Genomic DNA, 11,920 nt, shown 5'->3' with positions numbered 1-11,920 from the left:
AGCACAAATTTCTGGGAGTATACTTTGACTCAAAGTTAACTTTTACCCCCCACAATAAATACCAAAGAGAAAGTGCCTAAAAACCGCCAATATAATAAAGATACTATCACACACTGATTGGGGCAGTGACAGGAGATGTCTGATGAATATTTATAAGAGTGTCATACGTTCTCGCCTGGATTATGGATCAGTCATACATCAATCTGCAAGGCCAAGCGCACTAAAGAAGCTTGATCTTGTCCATCACTTGGGGCTCGGCTTAACGACCGGAGCTTTTAGAACAAACGCTGGCCCATTTCCAGCCTCTATGTTGAGTCAAACGAGTGGTCACTCTACCTTCAAAGGTCTTACTCTAGCCTTATGTACCTTCTGAAAATAAATTCAAACTGCCAACATCCTTGCTACTCTGTCGTAAATGACACTACGTGTGCCACACTTTTCCATAACCGACCTACAGCAACGGAACCCTTCTCACTGCGGATGAGGAAACTCGGCGAAGAAAGCGGTGTTCCACTGTTTGAGCACCATGTAATGCATCCTGCAAGGCCGTTAACTACGTGGCAATGACAACTTATAGATTGTGGCATATCGTTTGTTGAGGTCTCGAAGCATGCTCCGGAATTACATATCCGAATGCACTTTCGTGAACTTCAATCAAAATACTCTTACCCGGAATTCTTTACAGATGCACCAAAGTCACATGCTGGCGTGTCCTTTGCGCCAATCGGTCCTTCCTTTTTTGAATCCGGTGAAATGCATCCAGAAACAAGCATATTTACGGCTGAGGCTCATGCCCTGTTGTGTGCACGGAAGCATATAATGAAAACAAAGCTTCGAAAATATGTTACATTCACTGACTCTTTAAGCGTAGTAAAGGTATTTATGTCCCCTCGTAAACGCAAAAACCCTGTGCTCAGTGAGCTCTATTCAGTGTGCACTACATATACATCTAACCAACGCGTCACAATATGCTGGGTACCAGGCCACAGAGGTATTGAGGGCAACGTGCTTGCAGATAAAAGTGCCGTTTCCCTTTGAGGAAAGGGGAACACCTCCTCTACAGCTGTTCCCACAGTAGATTTGAAGCATTCCTTGCGCAAAAGCCTTATGAGCTATTGGCAGCACTCATGGGATGCGGAAACAAGAAATAAACTTCACGCCATCAAACCACAATTAGGTAATTGGCCACCAACTACGAAAACAGGACAAACCGAAGTTACTCTTTGCTGCCTTAGAATTGGCCACACGTATGGCACGCACTTTCACCTGCTGACTGGAAATGAACCTGCTTCCAGTAGCAAATGCGGCGAGACACTGACTGTGATCCATGTTTTAATAGAGTGCAAGGAATTAGAGCATCAAAGAAAGAAATGCTTCCCCTTAGCACACAAACAACACGTTCCTCTACACCCAGCAATGTTTCTGGGCACAGAGCCGTTTTAGGGGTGAAGCACTTTAGGGCCGAGCCTTGTCCCTCGTCGTCGTCCGTTGTCCGTAGCTCTGGTTTGAATGGAGCTGCGGTGCACAAGGGCTATATAAGCGCTGTATATACTGTACACATGTTCAGTATATATACACACAGGATGTTTTATTTTAGCTCCACCAAATTTTTAAAAATTGCCTGTGGCAGATAGCACAATTATAATCCTTCATTTAAACTACTCGAAGAGGCGGCCATTACTTCCACGAGAAATCAAAACGCCTACTTGAATAATTACCATAATTCCACTCATTAACATTTTAAATAATTATATTCCGGCACATCTTCAGTCTATGAATTATAGCCGCTGAGTTCGCAAGGCGTATCCACTTGGAAAGAATTCTGTACCAGTTTCGAGATAATCATTTTCAAAGTGTCGGACGAAATGCATGGGCGTTCCAGTTAGTTTTGTGCCTATATATACACATACGGGGGATTCGCGGTTACCCGAATGATCCCCCGGTGCTTCGCCCACTCATCATTCACTTCGTGGATATGCGGTGATTTTTTTTTTTGATCACAGGTTAGTTTTAAAGTTTCTTGAAGATGCCGCTACATTGCGAGTCATCATCCCCCTACATTCGTAGCACATCCTCTCTTTAGAGGCTGCTGCTGCGACAGCATTATAGTAGAGCACGTGCCTCTCAGCCATTGCGTTCAAGGTCCCTGTTGAGGCACCGGTGCTACTTTCACGTACACGTTTTATGACATTATCACTTCAGAACAAACCATCCATGGTCAATGCTCACATCTCCGGTCATTTTCATCATTTTAATAGTTATATGTTTTACGCAAGTTCCAGCGACTGATTTTAGGCCTATTTACATCCACTTAACATCCACTTAACATCCACCATCCACAGTACATTCCTTTATTTCATAAATAATTGATTGGAAACCCATCACCAAGTGTATGGCGCTCTTTGGTTATATCCGACCCTTGCGCCAAAAAAAAAACCATACATCATCATCAGAGATGTCCATCAAACAAGTCGCAGCATATGAAAAAAAAAAAGGCCGACCGCGTACATGGTCTTGTGGAAATGGGAGGGCTAGAAAAGGCGTTGGGAATAGAAAATAAACTCGCCACCCATCTACTCGCCTTCGTGTTCGTTGGGCTGTCCACCCACTACACGTAAGATCTTCCGCCATAGATTTGTCTCGTATATAGCTCGATTGTGAGAAAACTGCTGAGTTTGTGTTCATGATAGTATTTTAGGTGTTTAACATTATGCACTCACGCAATCTTTAGCATTCCAGTTGGCTATTACTTCACGAGGTCGACCACAGGAGAACAGCTTCATCATTTGACGATGCATGTCATTAGGTCCGTTGAAGATGCTGGCTTTGAGGTCGTCAGACTTGTAGCAGATAACCACTCTTCCAACTGCAGAATGTTCTCAGTACTGAGCAACGGGGCAATACAACCAGTGGTGCCGTAAGTGTCCTCTCGTTCTTTTCAATGTGTTGAAGCTAAGCTACATATGCTAAGTCGGTAATTCCGGAAGGTGGCTTTCCCATACACATACGTTCAAGCTGGGAATGCGCTTTCGAAGAAACTTTGTTTCCGTTGATTGACCTTTAATTCAGTTGCGAGGTTTTTCACTCATTGCAGGCATCCCATGAACGACAACAGGAGGCTGTTTCTGGCTTTTGACCACTGTCACATATTGAAAAACCTGCGTAATCAGCTTCTGGCACCAAACCGTTTCCTTTGCAATGGATGGGAATATTATAGCCCCAAGTATCTGAGGATGTTGGTTGACATTGTCGAAAGACAAAACGCATTCAAGCGAGTCCGGCGCCTCACAAGGAAACACGTGTTTCCTACGAACTTCGAGAAGATGAACGTCATAAGAGCTCTCGACGTGTTTTCGTCAGAGGTCCGTATCAATGCATCACAGAACGCGAAGGAGGATTCAACTAGCGAGATATCAGAAAGTCGGCATTTTGTCGGCGTAAAACGTACGTTAACGAAAGCCACGCTGGCCCTTTTATTTATTTTTTTATTCAGGTCACAGCAACACTGCGTTATCTGCAACAGTATGGAAAGGAATTGGTTATGCGCAAACTAAACACGGACACAGTAATAGACACGGACGAGCGCAAACTTTCAACTGACTTTATTTTTTCCCACGTTGTCAATGTATACTCGCAATGACGTATGTACAACAGCGGTGATCACATGACACACTTCAAAGATTACAACATGCCGCGCAAGAACATCATCTCAGTTTCCTTTAAAAAAATTATGTATCACTTATACAGGCATCTCCTTTTGACGAAATATTGTTCTTGCGCGGCATGTTGTAATCTTTGCAGCGTGTCATGTGATCACCGCTGTTGTAAATCCGTCATTGCGAGTATATGTTGACAACGTGGAAAAAAATAAAGTCAGTTGAAAGTTTGTGCTCGTCCGTGTCCATTACTGTGTCCGTGTTTAGTTTACCCATAACCATTTCAAGTATGAACCAACTTGCCCAGCAAAAAGTTTTACTGAACAGTATGGAAGGAGATTCGACGTTTTAGGGTTCGAAGACAGTCTGCCGACGACCCGTTTCATGGAAATGATACACAAGTGGTTCACAATCCATAATATAAGGAGCACCACTTTTTATGTGATCAGCAGAGACCCTGATCGGATGCCATTCAGTTCCTCTAATGACGACAGGTAGCTAAAGGATTATATTAGGAAACAATGTCGTTTTATATATTGTCAACCTTAATTATTTCAGGCTATTCTGGCTTGAGAACGAGTTCCTGCCGTTTTTTTTTTTTTTTTTTTTTTTGCGGCCTGGAAAGAAGCAGCGCCTGACAAGCCTGCCTTCATTTCACTGGAAACGTATGAAGCACTCCAAATAACGACACGGTCAACTGAGGAGTCGACAAAGTTCCTTCTTTGTTCGGGTTTCATATACGTCTTCACAGCGAAGTTTTCGAGCGATCCTGTAGAAGCCCTGTTCTCCACTGTACGTCAGCTAAATGGATCGAATGATCAAACGGATGCTCGTGCATCGCTGTCATCAATGCAGAGAGTACTAGCCATGGCCATCATTGATTCATCTGCAAGTGGTAGCACAGAACAAACTGTAGGCCTTCTCGGCTCGTGCCATCTTCCACTGAGCTTACAGACAGCACAAACGCGAGGTACCACTCCAGCTTCCTTGCCACCAAGAAGTTCGCTAGAAATGCAACCAGAACAGCAAATAAGACAGCTAGGAACGCTGCCATAACGCGAAGAAAACATGCCTATAGCATACTATCAGGTTGAAGAAGAAACTTTGCCAACTGTCGCCCCAACAGGCCCAAGCACATCATATAACAGCGTTCAGTTGTTCCAGGAAGCGCAGAGCACGTAAATGCTTCTGTTGAGGACATTCAAATCGCCATACGTTCTCACCTTGCAACTCTACAGAGTTCAGCCGGTGCGTGACGTAAACGCACAGCCTCCCGTACTTTTAACTATATCGCGCGAGAACACTACATTATGTCGTGCGCCGTCCTGAGGGAAACATCGCACTAGACGACTATTGCACAGGAAAGTGTTTAGTGCGCTTGGGAGTACTCCTGCTGGTGTCGCTGATTATCGCCGCTTAAAGGCGCTACAATGACGCGTGATGGACGCTCGCGCGATGTAGTTAAACATGCGGGAGGCTGTATACAGCCTCGGCATTCAGCCTCGGTGACGCCTGCGGCAGAAAGGATGTTCCACATCCGCCCCTAGGCTTGTGAGTGGTGGCGCTGGCTAACACTCCCAGAGTTAGTTCTAGTTGTAAAACATAAATACCCCAGAAAGCGGATGGGGAAACGGTTCCACGGTAGCTCAATGGTGGGAGCATCGCACGCGTAATGCGAAGACGTGGGTTCGTTCCCCACCTGCGGACAGTTGTTTTTTCATCCGTTTTCATTTCTGTTAATTTATCATTTCTATAATTCAATTAGTGTGTGCAAGTAATTTCCCCTATGTTGTTCTTGGTGTCAATTTTTGTTGGCTTCTTATGATATGATTAATAAAATCGGGCCCCTCGGTTCCCTTTCTTCTCGTTCTCTACAAACGAAGTATCACACACAAAGCCAGTGCCAACGTGGCAGTTGCCACATGCCACGGTGGCACTGGCTTTGCTGGGGTCATCAAAGTATTTTCAAGTAGTAGGATATTCATTTCTGCACTAATTTTTCTTACACATAGTGAGAAGGGTTCTCTTGCTGTCGGTCGGTTATTAAAGTGTGGCACTGGTCATATCATTTACGGTTGAGAAGGACGAATGTTCCGGGTTCGAATTAACTTTCAGGAAATAGGTGAGGCTTAAGTATGAACGTTGCATGTCAAGCGACCACACGTCCGCCTCTACATACAGGCTTGACACAGGACTTGTCCTGAAGGCACCAGTGGCTAGGCGGATGCCTAGATGGTGTACAGGATCCAGCATCCTTAGGGCGCTTGGCGTAGCGGAATGGTACACTATGGCGCCGTAATCTCATCTTGTGAGTACGAGGCTTTTGTACAAATTCAAAAGACAGTTTGTGTCACTACTCCAAGTGGTGCGTGACAACACTTTTAGAATATTCATTGTTTTCATACACTTGTTTCTTACATACCATATGTGTGCCACAAATGTAAGCTTTGTATCCAGAATCACACCTAAAATTTTATGTTCTGTTTTTACGGCCACACGTCCCTGCAACTCCTCAATGTCAGGATCGGGGTACAGACCCCTCTTTCTGGAGAACAGGACGCAGGTGGTCTTTTGTGGGTTACGGCTAAAGCGATTCTCGTCTGCCCACTTAGACACCTTCTTCAGACCAAGCTGAATCTGCCGCTCACAGACTGCAAGATTGCACGAGGTGAAACCTATCTGTACTGTACATCATCAACGTATGTAGAATAAGACATGTTTCTTGGGATATACAGATGCAAAGAACTCATTTTTACGATAAAGAGAGTGCAACTGAGCACCCCGCCTTGTGGCGCTCCCATTTCCTGCACAAATGATCTTGATAGAGCATTTCCCACACGAACACAGAATTTGCGATTAGGTAAATAGCTTTCTGTGACATTTAACATGTTACCACGTATACCAACGTGTGAGAGGGTCTAAGTATTCCAAACCGCCACGTGGTATCATAGGCTTTTTCCATATCAAGGAATACAGACAGAAAACTGTTTATGGACAAAAGCTTCACGAATTTTCGTCTCAATGCGTATGAAATGGTCGGCGGTGGATCGACCTCCGCGAAACCCGCATTGGTACGGGTCAAGCAGTTTGTTTGATTCAGAGGAAATGTATTAGTCGGCGGTTTATCATTTTTTAATAGTTTGCAGAGACAGCTTGTTAGTGCTATAGGCCGGTAACTCGAAACAGACGATGGGTCCTTGCCCTGCTTCAGTATAGGAACGACAACGGCCTCTTTCCAGGCAGAGGGGATCTCGCCGGAGGACCATATAGCATTGTACAGGGAGAGGAGAGTTTTCTTTGTTTCATGGGGAAGGTGTTTTAGCGTTTGATAAACTATGCGGTCAGAGCCTGGGGCAGACTTGTTGCAACAACTAAGCGATACATACAGCTCAGCAATGCAAAATGGCTTAAATCTTCTTAAAATTGACAAGATTCTCCACAGTTGGGGAGTCGCGTAGCCACGCCCACGCTTTGTTCCGTTTCCTACGAGCGTTCCGACATTAGTCGTTCCACCACGAGACACAGCGTTTGCAGGTCGCACCACTTATTTCAGATATACATTCAGAAGCGGCATCAATTATGAAAGATTTAAGATACTCGACAGCAGTATCAATTCCAAGCGAAGATATGTCAGATCGACCACGAGATACTACTTGTAAGACTTTGGAATTTCTCAAAATCTCCCGTATCGAACTTCCACCGGAGAGCCTCTGGTGGAGGTTCGTTTTGTAGTCGTGATCTCAGCAGTATAGGGAAGACTCCCGTAAGGATTTTTTATAACTTCCTATTTAAGTTCAGGAAATATAGAGGGGGAAGCTACACTGAGATCAATGGAAGAAAATGTGCGGTTTGCGAGATTGTAGTAGGTGGGTTCCTTCTTATTCAGGAGACACGCACCAGAGCATAAAAAAATCGTTCGATTAGGCGTCCTCGCGCATCGATACGCGTGTCGCCCCACAAGCTGTTGTGTGCATTGAAATCGCCAAGAACGAGGTAAGGTTCTGGTAATTCATCTATAAATGTCTGAAATTCATGCTTGTGTAAAGAATACTATGGGGGTATGTAGAGCGAGCAAATGGTTATGAGTTTACCAGGAAGTACAGCACGAACGGATACTGCCTCAAGTGCCGTATTCAGTGGAAGTTTCTGACAGGCTACACTTCTGTCGAGTATGATGGCCACACCACCAAATGATGCGGCAGAATCCTCGCAATCTTTTCGGACAACAATATTCTGACGTAGGAAATATTCTGACGTAGCGAGCGATGTGTACGTCGGGTTGGCTTCGCCTCGGAAGATGAAGCCTTTGTCCCTACCTGTGCGGAGGTTGACGGTACCTCCTTAGCCTCTGTGCTATCCTGGCTGCTGCCAGAGCTAGTAGAGGCCACTGGTGTGGCCGAGTTCAGTGATGGCAAGGCAGCCTTGGCTGCTCCCACCATAGGGGCGGCTGCCACAGCCGGCGGCTCGCTGCGCGCGGGCCGGACAAGTGGCAGAAGCCGGTGCGACACTGCCCCCTGACGCGTCGCATCGGCATAAGTTGTACTGTGGAACGGTGAGCACCTTTTACGTGCTTCTTTGAAAGAGATGTTGTCACGCACTTTGAGAGTGATAATTTCCTTTTCTTTTTTCAAGTCGGGACAAGATCTGGCGTAAGCTGGATGTTCACCATCACAGTTTACACAGTGAGGTATCGCATCGCAGTTGTCTGAGGCGTGACCTTGGACTCAACATTTCGCACATGTGAGTCTACCACGGCAGCTCTGCGAGCCGTGGTCAAATCTTTGGCATTGGAAGCATCTTCTGGGATTATGTATGTATGGTCATTGGAAGCATCTTTGTGTATCCGGTTTCTATGGTTTGTGGCAGATCGCAAGTGGCAAAGGTCAGAATGAGGTGTTTAGTGGGAATTTCCTTATTTTCTCTTCTGCTAACGATGCGCTGAACGTTTGTTACATTTTGTTCTTTCCAGCCTTCCAATTGTTCGGTTTCGGACAAGTCGATGAGATCTGCATCAGCTACTACTCCACGTGTTGTGTTCATAGACCGATGAGATGAGACGGTAACAGGTATGTCTCCAAATGCCACAAACTTGTTCAATTTATTGTGCTGCACTTTATCACGGATCTCAAGCAGGAGGTCCCCGCTCACCATTTTGGTGACCTTATAACCTGAGTCTCTCTCTCCTCAAATCTGCGTCTCTCTCTCACACACTTTTGGTCTTTCCTGTCTTCTACTCTCTTCCACTTACTTCCTTTTTTCGCTGGCGGCAAGGGTTAACCTTGTGTGGCTATCCTACCTTGGGTACACCATATTTGGTTATAGTAGCGGCGTATGACTGGCGTCGTGCAGACTTGTGTACAAGCTCTGCCGCGTCCCCTCGTTGCCTCTGAAAAGAGGCCGCACCGAAGCAACGTTCCAGTTCTCCTTTCGGAGCAACACCCCAGCATTCCCCAAGTACCATGTAGTTCATAGTGAAAACAACACACCCGTGAGAAAGCTGTCTCCTTTCCTGGTGGCCAAGTGCCTAAAAGACAAAATTGGACCGACATATAAAGCCTCAAAAATGTCTAGCGGGTACCTCCTCCTAGAACTAAATGACAAAGACCAAGTACAAAAGCTCTCGGAACTTACCAGTATTGGCGATGCCACAGTGACAATTTCAGCCCAGAGAACTCTATATACAAGCAGGGGTGTGATATTCGAGGAGGACGTCCTTGGTTTGAGCGATGAGGAACTGCTGGAGGGTTTCCAGGAACAAAACGTGACCAAAGTACAAAGGATTGTCATCCGCAGAAATGATCAAGAAACTTCGACAAAACATGTCATACTCACCTTCGGAACAAGCGAAATGCCTACCTCTCTAAACGCAGGGTACGTAAAAGTAAATGCCAGATCATATATCCCGAACCCCCGACGTTGTTTCAAGTGTCAAAGGTTTGGCCATGCTTCACACGCATGCCGAGGACAAACAACCTGTGCTAAATGCAGTTCCAATGATCATCAATCTGACAATTGCACTTCTTCTCTACACTGTGTCAACTGCAAAGGGGACCATCCAGCCTACTCGCGGTCCTGCCCTCGCTGGAAAAAAGAAAAGGAAGTAATTGCACTAACTGTGAAAGAAAAAATCTCGTTCTATGAAGCAAGAAAGCGACTGTCTTACTTTTCTAGAAGAAGTTATGCCGAAGTGACGCAGGTGGGGGCAGCGTCACAGAGGCCTCGGGAGTCCTGCGGGCCCACACACAGTGGTCCTGCAGTGACCCCTCCCGCCCCCGTGGTGGAAGCAGTCAGCTTTGCTCCATCGTCTTCGAAGTACCCGTGGACACCAGTCCCACTGGGCCCTAAAATCAATCGAACCCCAAGGCCCGAGACACGTGTCTCGGCGCCCAACTCCCGGTCCTCCAGCGCCTCAGGTAGAGCGATGGAGGTCGACGCAAAAACCCCGGTGTCGTTTACGCCGAAGTACAAGCGATCTCTCGAGCGCGCAAAGAGGGACAAAGTCTCAATAACCACGCTAATTAAGAAAGTGATAACCTAAAGGTTATCGCTCCTTTGTATTAGCCTTCTCCACATCTATGTCACCTAACATCTTATACCTTATTCAATCGTAATGCCATTTTTTACCCTCCAGTTTTAAAATGGCTTTTATTATCTACTGGAATTGCAGAGGACTTTTACACAACTTAGGTGACATAAGAGATATAATGAGTGACTTCTCTGCTGTGGCTTTGTGCCTGCAGGAAACAAACTTATGTGATAAGAACAATAATATCTTAAAAGGCTTCACTGTTGTGCGGTGCGACCGTACTCAGACTAACCAGCTGTCGGGCGGTGTGGCTGTTGCTGTCAAACACGGTATCCCAGCCAGAGCAGTGACCATTAATAGCCACATAGAAGCTGCTGCTGTCACCATTGTAGCACATAAAACCATTACAATCTGTTCCCTCTACACTCCACCACACACGCATTTCACTGTAAGAGATTTGGAACTGATTTTAAACCAGCTACCAGAACCATTTCTGCTAGCGGGAGATTTTAATGGGCATAATACACTATGGGGAAGAAAAAAACTGACCACAGTGGTCAAACAATCGAAGATTTCATCCTAAGTAACGAACTATGCCTTTTAAATACTGGTGATGCCACATACTGCTCCAAAAGCACAGGAGCTATCAGTTGCCTTGATTTGGCATTGTGTTCTCGATCTCTGTTCACTGATCTCCACTGGACTGTAATAATAGCTAATCCCTACGGTAGTGATCATATGCCTGCAGTCATAAAAGTAACGTCCATGCTACCCATACTACCTTCTATACCACCCCGTTGGAAACTTCAAGCAAACTGGCCTCTCTTCACTAAAAAAGCCAGTTTAGATAAAGTTATCTTAGATGACCTAAGCCTAGACCAAGCGAATCAGAGGATTACTGCTTGCATAGTTGCTGTGGCGGAAGAGGCTATTCCCCAATCTTCTGGATTCTTGAGTAAAAAACTAAAACCCTGGAGGACGAACGAATGTACAGAAGCTAAAAAACTTCAAAACAAAGTGTGGGGTATCTTCCGAATGTACCCAACCCAAGATAATCTCCTATTATTAAAAAAAGCGAAAGCAAAGGCGAGGTATATCCGTAGACAAGCAGAAAGAAATTGATGGAAGAATTATATCTCCTCGATTAACAGTTCAATAACATCCAAGAGAATGTGGGACCAGGTTCGCAAGTTTAGGGGCAACTATGCTCCCTACACGTACCCCATACTCTCAACTCCAGGCACACAAACAAGTCTCCAGGAACAAGCAGACATATTAGGCCAGCACTTCTACGTCATATACAGCTCAGCAAACTATTCCGCAACATTCCTAAAACACAAACAGTCCGCAGAAAAACAAAAGCTTCCGACAACGAGAAGTTCAGATAGACCGTTCAATGCCCCTTTAACACTCCACGAAATAAACAGAGTAATCTCTTTGGGTAAGAAAACAGCACCGGGTCCTGACAAAATACACTATGCTGGCCCACCTGTCCCAGAAAGCGGTGGAGGCCTTGTTGCGTTTTTTCAACACGATCTGGGAAATGGGTAAAATGCCTGCAGAGTGGAAAAAGGCTGTTATTGTTCCCTTCCTGAAAGCAGGAAAGTCGCCAAAAACTCCTACCAGCTCTAGACCAATAGCACTAACAAGTTGCCTCGCTAAATCATACGACAGCAGAATAAATATCAGACTAACATACGTTCTCGAAACAGATAACTTGCTAGATACTCACCAGTGT

The 11,920-nt window shown here is 45.5% G+C and overlaps 1 pseudogene; it reads left to right on the top strand.

Annotated features, from left to right (window-relative positions):
- The first annotated feature begins 2,455 nt into the window (after nucleotides 1–2,455).
- Nucleotides 2,456–11,920, top strand: part of LOC125947745 (uncharacterized) — a 30,021-nt pseudogene continuing 20,556 nt past the window's right edge.

Source organism: Dermacentor silvarum, chromosome 8, assembly GCF_013339745.2.
Source record: "Dermacentor silvarum isolate Dsil-2018 chromosome 8, BIME_Dsil_1.4, whole genome shotgun sequence".
In the NCBI taxonomy this organism is placed as follows: domain Eukaryota; kingdom Metazoa; phylum Arthropoda; class Arachnida; order Ixodida; family Ixodidae; genus Dermacentor; species Dermacentor silvarum.
Note: the sequence above shows the minus strand (reverse complement) of the source record. Positions and strands in the feature narration are given on the sequence as shown.